This window comes from Bombina bombina, chromosome 3 (assembly GCF_027579735.1).
Source record: "Bombina bombina isolate aBomBom1 chromosome 3, aBomBom1.pri, whole genome shotgun sequence".
NCBI classification, from domain to species: domain Eukaryota; kingdom Metazoa; phylum Chordata; class Amphibia; order Anura; family Bombinatoridae; genus Bombina; species Bombina bombina.
The window spans coordinates 801338744-801360712 of NC_069501.1; the positions used below are offsets into that span (position 1 = coordinate 801338744).

Consider the following 21969-nt stretch of genomic DNA (forward strand, 5'->3'; position numbering starts at 1 on the left):
CAGCAGTTATGAAGCAGCGGTCACAAAGACTGCTGCTCCATAACCTGTCCGCCTGCTCTGAGCAGGTTGACAGACATCGCCGGAAATCAACCCAATCGAGTATGATCGGGTTGATTGACACCCCCCTGCTTGCCCGCGAGTCTGCAGGGGGCGGTGTTGCACCAGCAGCTCTTGTGAGCTGCTGCTGCAATGCTGAATACGGCGAGCGTATTGCTCGCCGTATTCAGCGAGGTCTGTCGGACCTGATCCGCACTGTCGGATCAGGTCCGACAGACCTTGATAAATTGGGGCCACAGAATCAACCTCAGTTTTTCTTTATATGAGGAAGTGAGTATCACCTTCCTTTATATTGATAAAGTATAGAATATAAACCCCCTTAATTATAAACATTGGCCACTCTTGGACCACAAGAAATATAAATGAAGCAATAGTGGGGAGGGTTTAGGGAAGGAACAAAGTTATATATGTGAAAGTAAGTATCCCCTTCTAGGATATTGACAAAGTATAGAGTATAAACTCCCTTAATTATAAACATTGGCCACTCTTGTACCAGAGACATAAATAAAACAGTAGAGGGGAGGATTTAGGGGGTGATTTCCCCTTATCAAAATGTATAAGCCTCTCTTGGACTGTTGAAAGCTGGGTGAAACTTGAGAGGGGAATATAAGGGATCTGGAATAAAAGGGCCACTTGTGGGCCCATTATCTAAAATGAACAAAAATACTACTTATAATAATAATGGAACCATTATTGCATATAATTCTAAAAAAACAACCAAACATGAGAGCTAGAAGTAGGCTATACTGTAGGCGCACTGGCAGGGTATATCGTTATCTATGAACACCTAGATCCAATATATAGACAATTGTAAGTGCAGACAAACATATTCAAGGGTGTGTTACATCACCAAATCTAGAGTTGTACAGCTCTTGATATCGGGAATGGGATCATTTAGTAAAAAGTATGGGTAAATATACTGTTGTGAGCGGTCATAGTTAAAGAGACTGTGGTGAGCCATCTCGGCCGCAGACAGGACACCAATCCACTAGTTTAAATTAAGATGACCAACTAACATTAGATTGAGCCCTACCTCCATTATATGGCTGTAATAGATTAAATATACAGTAGGGTGCTATACAAGATACATACCAGTTTAAGGAATAGATTAAGGCCCCTAAACATTTTCTTACAATGCGGTTGTATAACTATTCGGGGCTAAAGTGTGATGGGGTGTACTAGAAGGTGAAGTGTTGTTTTGGTAAGGTATAATACTTTAGGATAGCAGTATATTACATCTATAGTCTGAAATAAGCTATTAAAAATATGAGATAATGGTTAACATTGTAAATATTTTGTTGTATCTGTGGCTAGGAGGATTAACAATTACCTTATTCATAATGATATGGCAAATTAGTCATAGGAACACAGTTAACAACTATTTTGTACTACACACTTGACATTTGTCCGAAATAGCAGGCATTCTAAATTATTGGAGATGAAATAGGAGCCAGTATAAACAAGTATATACCAGTAAGATATTATCACCCAAAATGTCTACCACTCATGGGGTGGTTAACATAGAATAAGCAGTTATATGTTATATTATCCCTGTATAAGGTGTCATCTGAGTAGAGAACACATAGGGAGCCTGCATCACCTCATATCTCTGGAACCAAGAAGGAAGGGGAATGCATGGGAGATGACTGCAACAAAGGAAATTAGCGAGTAAAACATAATCGGCACTGGAGTCACAATATGTCTTCCATTTAAGAACTTCAAGGGTCTGACTAAGAGTCTTCAAACAGAAGTCACAGTAAAGCACACATTGTCCCCAGTTTAACAACCCTTATACCAACAGTATAGAAGCCTTTACCCCATTCCGGACCTCTGTAATTCAGAGATTTCTCTGTGATCATGTTCATATTTTAAAGTCCCATTGATCAGCAGGTTTTCCTGGTAAATCAGATCTGTAGGATAGTTCCATAAGACTGTCTGGGGTGATCATTGTTCTCCGCTACAGATATCCAGCTGGAGTGAGTAACAAGGTGGATGTTTCATCAGGTCATCCTGTTCAGCTTAAATAAAAATTTTCATGATGATCTGAACAGGTTTCAGAATCCTCTGTCTGCTTTTCTCTGCATTAAAATGCAGCATCAAACTGGCCAGTGTCTCTCTCACACTGCCATCCATTGCTGTATGTACGACCATAACGTGGATCGTGTTTGCCTCACTCGCCTCGCCGGGTGGTTCAGTGCCATGACATGCCTCTCCTCCCCACCTGGGTTGTTCATCGCCACGTCCAATCTGCCTGCGAGTTCCGACAGCAAATCAATATGCTGCTGATCAGGTAGGTATGTCACCTCATTTTCAAAAATGTCAGATGTCACTAGCGGCTGAGGTTGGTAAGGGTTCTCTTCTTCTTGTAACTCCATCCAATGGATTAATGCGGGGTCTAGAATCCTAGACTTGCCGCCCCATGTTGTTTCAAGCTGATTTGTTATGCGTAGATAGCAGTCATGCAATAGCTGGTCTAAGGCCGCCACCAGAGCTCTATTTGTAGGTCCTATTATATAGGTAAAAATATAGAATTATAGCCTAAACTGGCTATTATACCCAGGTGAACCGGGGGGGGGGTTAGGCACAGGCCTCAGACGCTCTTGAGCTGCTGCTGAAGGTCTTGCCGTTCTGTTACTTAGGAGCTGGAAAGATAGGCACCAGTTGGGGTCATAGTAAGCAGAAGCTTTAGCTCTATCTGGAGTTGGTAAAGTCCAGGCTTGATGGAGTCACTATCTGCTGATAACCAGCAGATTAGTCAGTGTGTTGTCTCAGCTAGAAAGTAAGTCAGCCATCTTGGCCGCCGCCCGGAAGCATCCCCCTTTATGTAACAGTTTTGTTGCGTAAAACTCATAACTATTGCTTTTAGATTGTGAAACGGATCTTGTTGGTATAGGCTGGAACGCAAGCTTTTTAGGCTCACTGCAAAACTCGTAATAGCAGCGCTACGGAAGTCTCATGAAAAAAACGTAATTTTTAAGTTGCGGGACTGACATTGCATTACAGGCTAAAAGGATTGCAGTACAGCTATACTGACAAGACTTGTAATGGCTGCAGTGCTGTTTTAATGCTGAAATTACCATTTTTTCAGTGTTAAAACACGAATGCACAACTCATAATCTAGGTGATAGATTGCTAAAGACACACTCCTAGGCTCCTATCAGCCTACCTAAGTTTACACTTTAACAAAGAATACTAATAGAACAAAGTAGATTTAATAATAGAAGTATATTGGAAAGTTGTTGATCAGAGTAGTGCTGCCTGCATTTATCATTGTACGAGTGTCCCCTGCTCTAATGCAGCCATCAATCACTCCAGTTGGACTAGCTTTTAAACTGTCTGCTCAGAGCAGTACAAGAGGTTAAGAAACAGAGATGATGACTGCTTCTTCTTAACTATCAGCTGCAGGCTCCTTTATAAGCGCCTTCAGTGAAGGAGCTCCGGAACTGCATCTGCAGCTTGATAAATGGAGACCCTATCAGAATCATGATCATTTAATTTTGACTTTACTGCCCCTTTAAATGAATGAAAATTGTAAATGGCTAGTTTATATATAGAAATAATGGAGCAATACCAAAGTAGATTAGATCTGGGATTGAGTTGTGTTCACTATTTTATTTATATAATATTAAAAAGGGTCATTAACTGTACAGCAATGTTTTCTTTCTTTTGTGTGAATTTGCTCTTTCAACTCCTGTTGATGGATATGCATGTTATCTTTCTATTCTTTTTTGTTGTACATTCTATTTATCTTTTATATTAAAGTAATGTAATGCAAGGTCCATTGCACTTACCTTACTCATGAATGTCTCTGAATTAATTTGGATATGGTTTTTCATACCTCGGGTGTTCCATGCTCCAGTTTCCATTGTGTAACCAGGAGCAACAATGTTCTCTTGTGCTAAAAACATTAGTAATGCACATAAATGCAAAGATTGCAAATAAAACAAATATATTCAAATAATAGTATAGAAATGATTAAATAGTCTAGATAAGTACATGAGTATCATATTAAGATATTTTCTCATTGGATTTTGGTTTTAAATAAAATAAAAATCCAGCATAACTTTCTTCGACCTAGGATGATTTGTTACAGTGCAGTAAACAAATAACTCCAGTGTGTTTAAGTTTTAGAAATATTTGATACCATCATTAAGCATGACCATAAGGCAAAAACATAAAGAAATGTGATATATATATATATATATATATATATATATATATATATATATATATATATATATATATGTGTGTGTTTGTGTGTATGTGTATGTATATATATATATATATATATATATTCATTCATTTTATGTCGTTAGTTTGTAGCTCATGTTTCCATATTTATTATAAATTGGTTCAAAAGAATTTATCTAAATATCTAACCTTTATTTTTTGTTTATTGTTTAAAAATGTATGTGTGAGAGAGAGACAAATATTTTTTCCATTTAATATATTTTCCCCAACTACTCCACTTGTGTCTATGGTAAAAGAAAATGTAAGTACATTTTGACTCAATGTTACCTTTCTTTCATGGATTTTCTCAATTATAGTTGAAGGAACTGTGGTACCACAGGTTTGTTCCTTGCTTGTACTTGTTATTGAAGGCAATAGAGTAGCCACTAGAACCTCAAACAAATTGTGGGCAGTGTTGTAGGTTATGGTGGTCTATTTAAAAGGAACATTTTCTATTCAGTGATCCAATCTATGACAGAGTGCCTATTTCTCATGCACAAAACATATCTCATGGATTGAGGTGTTGTTCTGTTTTGAGATAATTAACTTAAAATAAAATAAATATAATGTTTTTAAATGAAAATTGTTTGTCTATTTGATAATATTTTGATTAACCATATCTGGTATAATTGTAAATGTAATTTTAAATAAATGTGTTTTTATATTACAGATTATAGGGCTATATTGCCTCATTTGTATACATTGATCCAATTTTAATGAAGGGTAGTATCTCTAAATAATGAGAGATTAAAAAAAATATCCTTACACTCACCTACAATATGAAAAGGCAAGAATGTTATTGTTTTTATCATTTAAACCTAGTTTTCCCTTAATCCTGGTAACTGTTCTCACCTACAACATCTCTATCTATACTGTTTTCTAGTCATATTTCCCAACTCAAACAAAACCATATCCCGCTCCATTCTTAAAATATCCAGGAATAGTTTAACCCCTTTACCACTAAGCCAATTCACAGCCCTCTGCTAAAGTAATTTTTAGTGGTTTATATTACTTTCAATACTTTCTGTAAATATATATCAACTTTTATTCAGCATATTGAACAATTGTAGGAAATTATTTTAGTTGTAAAAATATAAAAGAATGGAAAAAGCCTTCATGCAAAATAAAAGAAAATGTTTTATTTGTGTTTACCATTATCTATAGTGCATTAAAAAAAAAATACTAATTAGAAAAATTACCTATATAGAATTTCTAGATTTTTGTTTTGTTGTGCTACTATTTATTTGGATGCCTGCTCAGTGAAACAAGGATCTTTGTGCCCTGGTATCAGCAACACAACTGTGACATTAATTAGCAGTGAAACCACTTGAGTGGTGCACGCCCCTTTTTCAAAGAAGAAGTCTTTTGATATACTTTCATGGAGAAGTGCCTCTTTAGAGTAGCCAATGACCAATACTGTGAAATATTTTTCATTGTTATTACAATCAACTGGCCACTAGACCAATATTTTGAAAGAACAGTATATCCTTAAATTCCTCTACCTCTTGTAGGGTGTGAAAGAGGGGATACCCCATTTTGATGCTTGCATTATGTTACCAATGTTCCTTTTCTAGCCCAGAGCACCCTAAAATTCACACAACTACCCTGCCTTTTGCTTACTGACTGATCGGTCAGGATTTTCACTATTTTTGATTGCTTGTATGCCATACACATTTTTGCTTCTTGGCCCTCATAATGAAATACAGAAAATTATATGAAGATTTGTGGGCATCAGCGTTAGGCAAGTTCTAATAATATCCAAAATATTAATATAATTAAATAATAAAATATTAATTTGTATGAGAGCCACATGATTTACGGGAATGTTAAGCTGAATACTGTGCATGCTGATTGGCTGTTACAGAGAGGCTTGATTTAAAGTGATAGTGTTTAAAAAGACACTAACAGAAGGGATCCTAAATGGCTTGAGAGACTCTCGAGAGCTGAAACATGTTGCCATTAGCGATCTCTTGGAGGATACCCTGCTCAAGTGGGAGTGGCCTGGCTTTGACGCTGAACTGCAAAGCTACAAGAGGGGTAGCTCAGATGCTTTCTTCTAGGCACCGTGAGTGGATTTAATCAGGCCATGTGAACCACTGATTATTTGCGAAAAGCTAAGTTCGGAGCTCTGAAGATTCAAGGAAATAAAGAGGTACTGATAATCTATATCATACAAGTATGGGGTCTGAAGTTTAAAATATCTCCAAAGGAACTATAATTACCTCATTTATACACTTCACTTTAGAGAACTTTGTTGAATTTTGTATTTGCAATATTGCCCAGAAGGACATTCAAACTGACTGATTGGAGTTGCAAATAGGAATCATCTTTAGGATAAATAGCTGGACCTATTTTTAACATCAGACTACGGTATTCTTGAACAGCACAAGGGACACTGTATTATATTATTTTTAAATATCATGCATTATATATAGGTTTTAAAAGGACTAATATGTAGCTAATGTTTTCATTTGTGTTGTTTACTAATGATTAAATAATTGATAATTCATTATATGAATATTTTGGATATTATTAGAACTTGTCTAATGCTAGAATCTGGCACCCACAAATCTTTATAGAATTTTCTGTTAGGCATAGATGCTATATACCGTTTTTCAATTCCATAGGCTTACCTACAAAACCCTTATACATCACCCATAGGCAGACCTTTGTTAGGACTGCATAAAACCTTATTAACCCCTTAATGACCACAGCACTTTTCCATTTTCTGTCCGTTTGGGACCAGGGCTATTTTTACATTTCTGCGGTGTTTGTGTTTAGCTGTAATTTTCCTCTTACTCATTTATTGTACCCACACATATTATATATCATTTTTCTCACCATTAAATGGACTTTCTAAAGATACCATTATTTTCATCATATCTTATAATTTACTAAAAAAAAATTATAAAATATGAGGAAAAAAACACACTTTTTCTAACTTTGACCCCCAAAATCTGTTACACATCTACAACCACCAAAAAACACCCATGCTAAATAGTTTCTAAATTTTGTCCTGAGTTTAGAAATACCCAATGTTTACATGTTCTTTGCTTTTTTTGTAAGTTTTAGGGCAATAAGTACAAGTAGCACTTTGCTATTTCCAAACCATTATTTTTCAAAATTAGCGCTAGTTACATTATAACTAGGGTTGCACCGATACCATTTTTTTAAGACTGAGTACAAGTACCGATACTTTTTTTCAAATACCCACCGATACCAATTGCTGATACTTTTTTATGTCATGACAGTTTACCTAGCACATTACAGTGTAATGATTTAAGATCACTTCTTTATAATTATGAACTGTACCTCAAAAGACATTTTGAAATAATAAAACAGATTTATGTGCTTGTGGTCACAAAGTTTACAGAACATGTTTATAAATAAAAATATTACAATAACATGTTAATGATAACAACAATAAATAACAGCTGCAGCAGCTAGGGCTGGAAAGCTACAATTTAACGGGGGATTACTGGATGCAATTGGGTTGTAGGGTGCCTATATAACTCATAAATCTAACATTTTTACTTAATACAAAGTAATATAATTTAATTCTGAAAATAATATTGAGGAAGGAGTATCCCAATAATCCTCTTTGAGAAAAATGGGGGATTTGCATTCTACTGACTCAGTACAGCCCTGGCTAAGGTTGTTCCTCAGAGTACAGTATGTTTTGAGCATAATTGTGCAAGAGGAGAACTAGTAGTATAACAGGCAATCTAGCAATTAGAATATTTTTTTCAAAAGTTAGTGGAAAGTTCTTATTAAGGAACAGAAGCATCTCTGCATGTTCAGCTATAAGTCTGTTTATGCTAACAGCAAGGACGTTTGACGCTAAGCTGAACAGTCTTTCACTTTTCACACTACTGCATGGGTTAGAAAGATATTTTTTGGCCATTAAATGTCAGTTTATTTACTGCCCAGTACTTCAGGGGTTTGTCTGAATGACTGCTCTGATGTACAATAATACAAATAACAGCAATTTGTATTGGCAGAACAATTTTTAGTTAAGTCTCCATTCAAATTTAAAATGAAATGGGAACATGCAGTTTGAAAAATGCCACAAGATGGCGTATGGGTAGGAATTGGAGGTATTGGTTTAAGTATCAGTGAATTTGCACGAGTACAAGTACTCATGCAAATACTTGGTATCGGTACCGATACCGATACTAGTATCGGTATCGGTGCAACCCTAATTATAACACTAATATCTTTCAGGAATCTCTGAATATCCATTGACATGTATATATTTTTTTTTAGTAGACATCCCAAAGTATTCATCTAGGCCCATTTTGGTATATTTCATGCCACCATTTCACCGCCAAATGCGATTAAATACAAAAAATCGTTGACTTTTTTACAAATTTTTTCACAAACTTTTGGTTTCTCACTGAAATTATTTACAAACAGCTTATGCAATTATGGCTTAAATGGATGTAAATTCTTCTCTGGGATCCCCTTTGTTCAGAAATAGCAGACATATATGGCTTTGGCGTTGCTTTTTAGTAATTAGACGGCTGCTAAATGCCACTGTGCACTACACGTGTATTATGCCCAGCAGTGAAGGGGTTAATTATGGAGCATGTAGGGAGCTTTTAGGGATAATTTTAGCTTTGGTGTAGTGTAGTAGACAACCCCAAGTATTGATCTAGGCCAATTTTGGTATATTTCATGCCACCATTTAACCGCCAAATGCGATCAAATTAAAAAAAACGTTAAATTTTTCGCAATTTTAGGTTTCTCACTGAAATCATTTACAAACAGCTTGTGCAATTATGGCACAAATGGTTGTAAATGCTTCTCTGGGATCCCCTTTGTTCAGAAATAGCAGACATATATGGCTTTGGCGTTGCTTTTTGGTAATTAGAAGGCCTCCAAATGCCGCTGCATTTCACACGTGTATTATGGCTAGCAGTGAAGGGGTTAATTATGTTAATTTAAAAAAAAAATGCCCTTTTCTGTAGTGTAGCTTCCCCTTCCCCCGACCAACCACCACCCCTTCCAGATCCCTTAGCTGTTTATTTACAGCTTTCAAAACTTTTTTTTTTTACTTTTGACAGCTTTATTTTTCTGCAGAGTAGCGGTTCCCTCCCGCTCCCGCCCCATGCACGCGCCCGCTCCCATGCGTGCTCCCGTCCATCCCGCTCCCCCGGTCCCGCCCCCTCCACTCCACTCAGCATATCGATGGCCGCCCACCCGCCTCCCAGACTTGCTCCCACCCATCAACGATACCGGCCACCGATGTCCGGTGCAGAGAGGGCCACAGAGTGGCTCTCTCTGCATCGGATGGCCAAGGGGGGGTTATTGCAGGATGCCTCGATATCGAGGCATCACTGCAATAACCGGAAAGCAGCTGGAAGCGAGCAGGATCGCTTCCAGCTGCTATCCAGAACAAGGACGTACGCCACACGTCCTCAGTCATTAACTGTATTTTTTTTAGGACATGTGGCATACGTCCTTGGTCATTAAGGGGTTAAATCCTTGAAATAAATATGCAACAACATTAGTTTATTGGCAAAAATTTGGAAAGGTCACATTTATTTAATCAGAAAGTTGCCTTTATGGCACCAAATTGGAATGAGAGCAAAAAAAAATGCCAATCAACATAACTTATACGTTCACAAATCAATAATAAAATGCCCAAGCATTTTCACATGAACTTGGGTCTCACATTTCAGGGGGGAGGACTGCCAAACCCCTGTGGCGAGGCAACAAGGGGTGTAAGAGAACCCGCGGCAAAGCCAGCCCAGCAGCTAGACTACTGGATCACTACCCAGAATGGGTATGCTGCAGGATCCTCCCACCCCCCAACTGCCCCACCTACATGCCAGACCCCAATTTCACCGCAACACCATCACCAATCCACGTTCCAGCACCCTAATATAACCAGCTGTGTATCTGTTTTAAAGAAATGTTTTGCCTCCGGCTGGCGTAGACAAAATTGCATCACCTGCTACCATCAGCTGCAGCTATTCACTCCTTATGGGTACACAGGCGGTCTTATGATGATCCAACCAAATGGTCAACATCCTTGCCCATAACCGTGTCAACTCTTCTCTTTTTATCCCTTCTGTGACATTTCCAGATTGACCTTAGCCTCTCATTTGCATCCATTCCTATTTTTGGGGTGGGTGGGTGGGAATACAATAAAAGAAAGGTTAGTCTGATGCACTTCCGACTGCACACCTCCTTATAACCCCTCTCCCCCCTCCCCTTTACCTGCCCCTTTTTAATCATTGACTACACACACTATACCTTCTAACCACACCTATCCTATTCATGCCACACAAAGCACTAACATTAACATGATCCCCCATTCCAAACTTGCAGCACTAGCCTTATCTAACTCCTGTCACATTTGCTCCTTTTGTTTCTTGTATTACCAATTGACAAGTTTTTTTTAGGATTAATTACTTGTATTTTTTGTTGTACTGTTCTTATTTTCTAGAACAGGGAATTAAGTTGTTTTTACTGGACCCCATTTATTAAATACCAGACAGAAAATGTTTGCTCTTAGAAACCTCATCTTCCTGGCATCGGGGCAATGTGGTATGGAAAACACCTTTCTAAAATGTATATCTAAATATGTGGTTTAAATGAAATGTATGTCTCCAATGTAAAATCACTATTTAAATAAATAAATATTTATATATATTTATATATATGTGCAAAGTGGCGTGTTTTTATACAGCGCTTTCAAGTAGACAATGTTATGCCATAAGCTAGAGGAGTATAGGAAGCGGTTAGATAACAGGAGTGGAGAGACATAGGTCAGAGGTTGATCGAAGAGGACGGGATGGGGAATATTTCATGATGAGAGAGGAAATATAGTTGGGAGTTAGACTGTTGAGTGCTTTTTAAGTTAGAGTTAATACTTTAAATAGTATTCTGGAGTGTATGGGGAGCCAGTGTAGAGACTGGCAGAGCAGAGCAGCTGATGTAGATAGGCGACTTAGCTGGATGAGTCTAGCAGAAGCATTTATAATAGATTGGAGGGAGGAGAGGTGGTGTTTTGGAAGGCCATATAGAAGTAGATTGCAATAATCAATGCGTGACAAAATGAGGGAATGAATAAGTATTTTTGTATTTTTTTGAGTAAGGAAGGGACAAATTCTGGAAATGTTGCGTAGGTGTGAATGGCAGGATTTGGTAAGCACAAGTATATGTGGGTTGAATGTGAGTTCTGAGTATAGTGTGACCACAAGACAGCAGACCTGGGGTGGGGTGTTGAGAGTAGAGTCTCCAACTGTCATAGAAATGTCAGGTGTTGGATATCTCGAAGAGAGAGGAATAAGAAGCAGCTCAGTTTTCAACAGATTGAGTTGGAGGTAGTGTGAAGACATCCAAGAGGAAATTGCAGAGAAGCAGTCAGAAATTTGGTTGAGTAAAGAGGGAGAGATATCGGAAGATAACGATAGATATGGGTATCATCAGCATACAAGTGGTACTGTAATCAAAAGGAGGCTATAAGTTTTCCAAGGCAGGATGTATAGAGAGAGAAAAGCAATGGGTCCAAGACTCCAACTGAGAGAGGCATAGGATCACAAGATATGTTGTTAAAGGAAACTCAAAACGAGTGGTTTGACAGATATGATGCAAACCAGGAGAGGGCTGTGTCTCGGATGCCAAATGAATGTAATATTTTGAGGAGGAGAGGATGGTCAACTGTGTAAAAAGCTGCGGACAGGTCAAGAAGAATTAGTAAGGAGCAGTGGCCTTTTGCTTTAGCTGATAACAGGTCATTTGTTACTTTAGCAAGATCAGTTTCTGTTGAGTGTTTAGGGCGGAAACCAGATTGTAGTGGATCAAGAATGGAGATAGTTGTGAGAAATTGAGTTAGCCAATTATAGACTAGTCTTTCCAATAATTTTGAAGCAAAGGGAAGTAAGGAGACAGGTTGATAGTTAAAAGGGGTGTAGGCGTCAAGCGTGGGCTTTTTTTAGGATTGGTATGATAGACACATGCTTGAATGTATCAGGAAATGTGCCAGTTTTGAGAGATTGGTTAAAGAGATGAGTTAGGGTAAGGGTTAGTAAAGCAGAGAGAGAGGGAAGAAGTCGTGAAGGAATACAGTCAAGTGGGCAGGTTGTGAGATGAGCCAAGGATAGGAGTGCAGAGACTTCTTCCTCTGTTACAGGAGGGAAGTAGCATACATTTTTGTTAATAGAAGGGGTGGGTAGGATTGCTGGGTTTGAGGGGTGTGAGGTGCAGATCTCTTTTCTAATGGTGTCAATTTTATTTTTGAAGTGATCAGCAATAATTTGAGCAGTAAGGTTGGTAGTGGGCGGGGGGTGGTAGTGGGCGGGGGGGGCAGGCGAAGGTAGAAGGGAGTTAAAGGTTGAGAACAGCTTTCTGGGGTTGGATGCGTGAGATGACACAAGGGAGGAGAAATAGACTTGTTTGGCCAGGCTGAGCGCAGAGTTGTAGGACTTAAGGGTGAATTTATAATGCTGGAAATCAGCACACCCCGTAGGCATTGCTGAATATATCTGGTCTGTTTAGTGTGCAACGGTTGCCGTCGTATGATTGATGTACGTCGAAGAGTGGAGGGTGCAGTTTTGTCAAGTGTTGATTTTAGTGCCGATTTATACTGTAGAGTCACAAGCTTTGGACGAGAGGGATGAAATGTCAGAGAGCTGAGGACTCAGTTGAGTGGAAAAGTCTGTGAGATCCAAGTCATTTAAATTCCTGTAAGTTAGCAGTTTTTTGGGGGCTTGCAAAGATGTAGCAGGTAGAGTAAGAGAGAAAGTTAGTAGTTGGTGGTCAGAGATAGGAAAGGGGAGGTTAAGGGAGTTGGAAACAGCACAGAGATTTGTGAAGACCAGGTCTATGGAGTTGCCTTCACAGTGTTTTGGATATGTTGTCCATTGGGACAGGCCTAAAGAGGTGGTAAGGGATAGACGTTTAGAGGCAGCAGGCATGTTAGGATTATCAGGGGGTATGTTGAAGTCCCCTAAGATGAGTAATAGTGTAGTTTGTTAACCACTTTATTATATTAATGTGAGATTATTGTTGCTCACCTGGTGGATCCTCATCAATATGAAGTATATAATATGCTCAGTTAAGTTAGGATAAATTATCCCCACTGTATTAGAGATGAAACACTTTGTTAAAGATTAATCACTTTGTTAGCGCTGAAATACTTAGTTAGAGATGGAAAACACTTTTATTTCTTATAATCCAATAAGGAATCAAATCAGCTTATGCTTGATGAGAGGTAATAATAAAAAACTATTTATTTAGTCAGTCCTTGACAAACAAATAAAGTAAAAACGTACGATAGGAAACCCAATTGGATGGGATCTTTAGAATAAAATGACCCAAGTCGATCCTTAAGCAAAATCATACATTAAAAAGTCAAAATGATAATCAGTTCAGCCTTCACAAAATCACTCATAAATTAATATGGTGTGCAGGTCATAATGAACACAACGCTGGATCTTAAAGTATACTATACAGATATGTATATTTATCCATGCTTGCAGAATCCAGTGCGTCTAATCTCTCACAGAGAAAGATTACAAGTTGTTCCGATGGAGGATGTAAAACAAACAGCTCCGGTAAGGGTCTCTGTGCTCCTGGACCGCAATACTGGATGTGACATCACTTGCTGTATAGCTCCGCCCTTACGTGATTTGTGAAGCTCTTTTCACTTCGTCAGAGGGTAATAGAATAATCTGATGCCATCCTCCTTCTTGGAACACTAATATACCTGGGAAAGGGGTGGGGCTGACTGTATAGGTATACGTTATCATGCTAAAGTATATATTAGTTGTATTTGCATTTTGTTAACTCTATTTGAAGCATGTAAAATGATTAATTCCATTTAGAAAGTATGAAAAGCTATCTATCTTTAAAAGTCTACAAACTACTCATCAGTAACTCATCAGTGAAAACCAACAATTCTAAGCAATTCTAAAAACAAACTATTACAAGAGGGAATTTGTACATTTGTAATTACAAAAAAATCTACTTCTCTGCACCAGACCTATCTCCTTCCTTGCTAACCCATGTCACTAACTGTCTTTCTCACATCTCTAACTGGATGTCCTCTCACTACCTCAAGCTAAATTTCTCCAAAACTGAGCTCCTTATTTCCCCCCTTCCTCAAAACTCTCCACCCCAATCTCTCTATAACTGTCGACAACTCCATCATTACCACTACACCGCACCCCCGATGTCTCGGGGTCACATTTGACTCAGATCTTTCTTTCACTCCTCACATTCAGTCCTTGGCTAAAGCCTGCCGCTTCCACCTTAAAAACATCTTTAAAATTAGACACTTCCTTACACAAGACACAACTAAGATTTTAATCCACTCTCTCATTCTTTCCCGCCTTGATTACTGCAACTCTGTCCTCTCTGGTCTCCCCACCTGCCACCTAGCTCCTTTACAATCCATAATGAATGCCTCTGCTAGACTCATCTTCCTTACACGTCGCTCTTCATCTGCTGCACCTCTCTGCCAATCCCTTCACTGGCTTCCTCTTGCCTCTAGGATCATACACACAATTCTCATTCTGACATACAAAGCCCTCAACTGCACTGCTCCCCCCTACATCTCAGACCTTGTCTCCAGATAATTTCCATCCTGTCCCCTTCGCTCTGCTCATGACCTCCTACACTCCTCCTCTCTTGTCACCTCATCACACTCCCATTTACAGGACGTCTCCAGACTGGCTCCCATCTTGTGGCACTCTCTGCCTCGCTCCACAAGACTCTCTTCTAGTTTTAAAAGCTTCAGGTGCTCCCTAAAGACTCTAATGTTCAGGGATGCATGCAACCTTCACTAACCTTTCCTAATACCAGTTCCTCTCCTCCATTGCTATCCCCTGAACCCCCTTTTCATGTAAGCCTAAGAGTCCAGCTGTTTGTAGATCACCTTCTTAAGAGCTGACTACAACAGTGCAACTCTTGGCAGGGCCCTCTACCCATTTGATCCCTATAATTGTTTTGTTGTACTCCCCCTTTGTTTATAGCGCTGCAAAATCTGTTGACGCTCTACAAATAACCGATAATAATAATTACAAAAACATGGTCAGAATGAATACCCTCTACAGATTAACTGCAATAAATGTTAAACAAATTCAAATAGACTTGCACATTTTTGGGGGGGACTTAGTTATATATATCTACATATGCTATAAAAAAGAGAATATGAAATATAAAATTGAAATATAAAATTTAAAAGATTATTTTAAAGTACAAACTTTCTAGTGAAAAAAAACCTTAAAATAAAATAAAAACCTTAAAGGTAAAACCTTAAAGTTAAGATCAGAGTTAAAGCTGTGAGGCACCACTTAAAGGAATGCTGCCAGATCAATATCGGTGTTTAGACCTCTTCGTTTTAAGGTCTTTAGCTTATGTATCCAGAATGTTTATCTATATCTAAGTTCACTTAGCCTCTCTGGTCCTTTAGATACTGGTATTTTTTCTACTGCTTTAATTTTAAATTCATCAGGGTTTTTGTTGTGAACCTCCAAAAAATGTCTTGAAACACAATACTGCAGTTCCCCATCTTTGATACTCTTAATATATTCTAGACACCTGGGGGCATATTTATCAAGCTCCGAATGGAGCTTGATGCCCCCGTGAAACAGCAGTTATGAAGCAGCGATCACAAAGACCGCTGCTCCGTAACCTGTCCGCCTGCTCTGAGCAGGCGGACAGACATCGCCGGAAATCAACCCGATCGAGTATGATTGGGTTGATTGACACCCCCTGCTGGCGGCCTATTGGCCGCGAGTCTGCAGGGGGCGGCGTTGCAATGCTGAATAAGGTGAGCGTATTGCTCGCCGTATTCAGTGAGGTCTGTCGGACCTGATCTGCACTGTTGGATCAGGTCCGACAGACCTTGATAAATTGGGGCCCTGGTCTTTAGAAGTTTCTTTGCATGACCTACATAAAATAAATTACATGTGCATTGGAGAATATATACAACGTGATCCGATTTACAATGTAGAAATGTCTTGATGGGTAACTGGTTCTCTTCTACTGGTGCAATGATTTTATTGTTCTCTTTGTTAGTGTCAGTATGTTCACAGCATACACAGTTATTTCTCCCGCACTTAAAAAAGCCTTTTATTGGGAAAGATCTATTTGTGTGTTTCTTCCTCAATTTGGTAGGGGCAAGAATGTTTTCTATATTCATGTTTTTCTTGAAAGTAATCTATTGCTCAGTTCATTTCCAAGCAAGGGATCTCTTTGCAATACCCACCAATGTTTCTCTATTATTTTACTCGATTCTCAGTTGTATGTCGTTATAAACCTATTCTGGCCTTATTATTTTCTAGGTTTTCTGTTTTCAGTGGATTCTGCTTTTTAGCTTGTATAAGGTCATTTCTATTGCTCTCTTTATCTTGCATATTGGAGTGTTCAATGACATGGTTTGAGTATTTTTTCTCTTTAAATCTGTTTTAAAGTATATCGGAAGCAGTTTCAAAATCTTTCTTTTGAACAATTTTGTTTATTGTCCAAAAGGAATATTTTTAATACATCTAGGATGATGGTCCAAATACCAGTATCAAAAGGACCAAAGAGGCTAAGTGAACATAGATGTAGAGAAAAATCCCGGATCCATAAGCTAAAGACCTTAAAACCAAGAGGTCTAAACACTGATATTCATATAGCAGCATTCCTTTAAGTGGTGCCTCACAGTTTGAACTCTAATCTTAACTTTAAGGTTTTAACTTTAAGGTTTTTATTTTGTTTTAAGTTTTTTTAACTTGAAAGATTGTACATTAAAATAATCTTTTAAATTTAAATTTTATATTTATTATTCTCTTTTTTATAGCATATGTAGATATACACAACTAAGCCCCCCCCCCAAAAAAAAATAAAAAAAAATGTGCAAGCCTATTTGAATTTGTTTTGCATTTATTGCAGTAAAATCTGTAAAGGGTATTCATTCTGACCATGTTTTTGTAATTACAAATGTACACATTCCCTCTTGTAATAGTTTATTTTTAGAATGGTTTACAATTGTTTGTTGTTACTGAGGAGTAGTTTGTAGACTTTTAACGATAGATAACTTTTCATACTTTCTAAATGGAATTGATCATTTTACATGCATCAAATAGAGTTAACAAGATACAAATACAACTAATATATACTTTAGCATGATGATGCATACCTATACAGTAAGCCCCACCCCTTTCCAAGGTGTATAAGTGTTTCAAGAAGGAGGATGGCATCAGGATATTCTATTACCCTCTGACGAAGTGAAGAGAGCTTCACGAAACGCGTAATGGCGGAGCTATACAGCAAGTGACGTCACATCTGGTATTGTGGTCCGGGAGCACAGAGACCCTTACCGAAGCTGTTTGTTTTACATCCTCCATCGGAATGACCTGCAATCTTTCTCTGTAAGAGAATAGACACACTGGACTCTGCAAGCACGGATAAGTATACATATCTGTATAGTATACTTTAAGATCCATTGTTGCGTTCATTATGACCTGCACACCATATTAATGTATGAGTGTTTTTGTGAAGGCTGAACTTATTATCTTTTTAACTTTTTAATTTGTGATTTCACTTAAGGATCGATTTGGGTCATTTTATTCTAAAGATCCTATCCAATTGGATGTCCTATTGTCCGCTTTTACTTTATTTGCTCGTCAAGGACTGACTAAATAAATTGGTGTTTATAATTATTATTCCCTAATCTGCTGCCACTAACATTGCCAACACCTACATTATATTTATTAACCCCTAATCTGCTGCCCCCAACGTCGTCGTCACCTACCTACAATTATTAACCCCTAATCTGCCGCCCGGACATCGCCGCCACTTTAATAAATGTATTAACCCCTAAACCATCACAAACACTAGTTAAATTTTATTAACCCCTAATCTTCCCCCCCAACGTCGCCGACACCTACCTACAATTATTAACCCCTAATCTTCCAACCCCAACGTCGCCGCTACTATAATAAAGTTATTAACCCCTAAACCTAAGTCTAACCCCCCTAACTTAAATATAATTTAAATTAAACAAAATTAATTTAACATAATTAAATAAATTAATCCTATTTAAAACTAAATACTTACCGATAAAATAAACCCTAAGCTAGCTACAATATAACTAATAGTTACATTGAAGCTAGCTTAGGGTTTATATTTATTTTACAGGTAACTTTGTATTTATTTTAACTAGGTACAATAGTTATTAAATAGTTATTAACTATTTAATAACTACCTAGCTAAAATAAGTACAAAATTACCTGTAAAATAAATCCTAACCTAAGTTACAATTACACCTAACACTACACTCTAATTAAACTAATTACCTAAACTACCTACAATTAATTACAATTAAATTAAATAAACTAAATTACGGAAAACCCCCCACTAAATTACAGAAAATAAAAAAAGAATTACCAGAATTTTAAACTAATTACATCTAATCTTATCCCCCTAATAAAATAAAAAAGCCCCCCAAAATAATAAAATTTCCCTACCTTATCCTAACTTACAAATAGCCCTTAAAATGGCCTTTTGTGGGGCATTGCCCCAAAGTAATCAGCTCTTTTACCTGTAAAAAAATACCCCCCCCAACATTACAACCCACCACCCACACACCCCTACTCTAAAACCCACCCAATCCCCCCTTAAAAAATCCTAACACTAACCCCGCTGAAGATCACCCCTACCTTGAGACGTCTTCACCAAGCCGGGGCACAAGTGGTCCTCCAGAGGGTCCGAAGTCTTCTTCCGATCGGGGCAGAAGAGGTCCTTCAGATGGCAGAAGGCTTCATCCAGGCAGCATCTTCTATCTTCATCCTTCCGGAGCGGAGCGGGTCCATCTTCAATCCAGCCGACGCGGAGCATCCTCTTCAAATGATGTCCTAACGAAGACTGAAGGTTCATTTAAATGACGTCATCCAAGATGGCGTCCCTTGAATTCCGATTGTCTGATAGAATTCTATTAGACAATCGCAATTAAGGTAGGAAAAATACAATTGGTAATGCCCCGCAAAAGGCCCTTTTAAGGGCTATTTGTAATTTAGTATAGGGTAGGGACATTTTATTATTTTGGGGGGCTTTTTTATTTTATTAGGGGGATTATTTTAGGTGTAATTAGTTTAAAATTCTTGTAATTATTTTTTTATTTTCTGCAATTTAGTGTTTGTTTTTTATCCTAATTTAGTTTATTTCATTTAATTGTAATTAATTGTAGGTAGTTTAGGTAATTAGTTTAATTAGAGTGTAGTGATAGGTGTAATTGTAACAGGTAATTTTGTACTTATTTTAGCTAGGTAGTTATTAAATAGTTAATAACTATTTAATAACTATTGTACCTAGTTAAAATAAATACAAAGTTGCCTGTAAAATAAAAATAAACCCTAAGCTAGATACAAATGTAACTATTAGTTATTATGTAGCTAGCTTTGGGTTTATTTTATCGGTAAGTATTTAGTTTTAAATAGGATTAATTTATTTAATTATGTTAAATTAATTTCGTTTAAATTATATTTAAGTTAGGGGGGTTAGGGTTAGACTTAGGTTTAGGGGTTAATAACTTTATTATAGTGGCGGCGACATTGGCGGCAGCAGATTAGGGGTTAATAAATGTAATATAGTTACGGCAACATTGGGGGGGCAGATTAGGGGTTAATGCATATAATGTAGGTGTCGGCAATGTTGGGGGCAGCAGATTAGGGGTTTATAAGTATAATGTAGGTGGCGGGCGGGGTCCGGAGTGGCAGATTAGGGGTTAATTATATAATGCAGTGGTCGGCGATGTCAGGGGCGGAATATTAGGGGTGTTTAGACTTGGGGTTCATGTTAGGGTGTTAGGTGTAGACATATTTTTTATTTCCCTATAGGAAACAATGGGGCTGCGTTAGGAGCTGAACGCAGCTTTTTTGCAGGTGTTTTTTCAGCCCCATAGGTTTCATATGGGGAAATTGTGCACGAGCACGTGTTGCCAGCTTACCGCTACCGAAAGCAACGCTGGTATCGAGGTGAGATGTGGAGCTAAATTTTGCTCAACGCTCACTTTTCTGAGGCTAACGCCGGCTTGCATAAAACTCTTAATACCAGCGTTGGCTTAAGGGAGCGGTAAGAAAAAAAGGAGCGTAAGCCCCACAAGCCTTACCGACAAAAACTTGTAATCTAGCCGAAAGTGTTGGGGATAATGTATCCTAACTTAACTGAACATATTATATACCTCATATTGATGAGGATCCACCAGGTGAGCAACAATAATCTGACATTAATATAGCAAAGTGGTTAACAAACTACACTATGATGTTTTTCTGTTCTTTTGTTTTCTAAGCACTTCCTTTACTCCTCTGGCTTATGGCATAATATTGTCTACTTGAAAAAGCAATCTAAACACTCCACTTTGCATACTAACTTTCTTTCATAGACCTCCTTTATTCCAGTGACTTTAAAGGTTCAGTCTGTTTTCTAGATAGCAGCATTTTAGTAGCTTCAGTCAGTTTGGATATTCCTAAAGATCCATATGTCAGGGTTTTTCCCTGTTTTGTTTGCCATGTGCTGCTGGCAGCCATTTTACTCAACTATCTGCCTGACTATGGTACATTGTGGGGGATGCTGCTCATTTCTTGCACTTCCTTTTATGGCCAGACTGGCGTGCATCATCCGTGTGAGACAGCATGGATCAATTTGCACTATCCCTGCAAACCCCGCTGACTTGCACTGCACATTTGGACCAAAGTGTCCCGCAAGTTATGGCTGCTCCTGTTTCCGCTGCTGCACCTATGCCTACCAGGAGCATGTCCGGTTCTGCACCTCTACCTCAGTGATATGGAGGCGATCCTATTCAGTGCAGAGGGTTTTTGAACCAGGTGGGCATTTACTTTGAGATGTTACCTCAGGCATTTCCCTCTGACAGAGCTAAGGTGGGATTTCTCATCTCGTTACTCTCTGACACAGCTCTTGCCTCTTGCTATTGAGTTCCGTATGCTTGCCACAGAGGTAGGTTGGAACAATGAAGCCCTTGTTGCCGCCTTATTTCATGGGCTCTCTGATGTGATTAAAGACAAAGTTGCTTCCAGAGGATCTCGAGGCATTGGTGTCTTTTTTTATCCTAATTGACATCAGACTCAGAGAGAGGCCCTCTTTCAAGAAGTGCTTGTGGAAGACTCCTGTTCCGTTGTCTCCTACGTGTTCATTCCCACCCATGCCTCCCTATCCTCCCATGCCTCCTGGTCCCGAGTCACCTGGTACTGCTGAGCTGAAGCAGTTGGGATTCATGCATCTCTTTAGAGGAGGGAGGGGCTCTGCCTCTATTGTGGGTTACAGGGCCACCTTTTGAAGTTTTTTCCTACACGGCTGGGAAATGCTCACACCTAAGGTCCTGTTGGGGGCAGACCTTGGGTGGTTTATCCTCATCCCCGGAACAGTTTAAGGATAAACCTTTGGTCATGGTTGTCCTTTCTTGGGTGGACTCCTCCATAGTCACTCAGGCTCTTGTTAACCCCGGTGCTGCAGGCTATTTCATTGACAGTGCTTTTGTATCAAAGAACTCCATTCCTGTCTTGCCTCAGTCCATTCTGCTTGCTATTGAGGCCTTTGATGGCAGGCCCCTTCAGCTCGCACTCGTTACTCACGAACTGCTCCGCTGTCCATGGCTGTTGGGGCTCTCCATTTTGAAACCCTCCAGTTCCAGGTGATAAACTCTCTGAATTTTCCGGTTGTCTGGGT

General features: G+C 38.6%; 1 protein-coding gene across 2 annotated transcripts in view; it reads left to right on the forward strand.

The window, feature by feature from the left end:
• GABRG3 (gamma-aminobutyric acid type A receptor subunit gamma3) overlaps positions 1-21969 on the forward strand; it is a 1437912-nt gene that overhangs the window by 894465 nt on the left and 521478 nt on the right. The window lies entirely within an intron of this gene.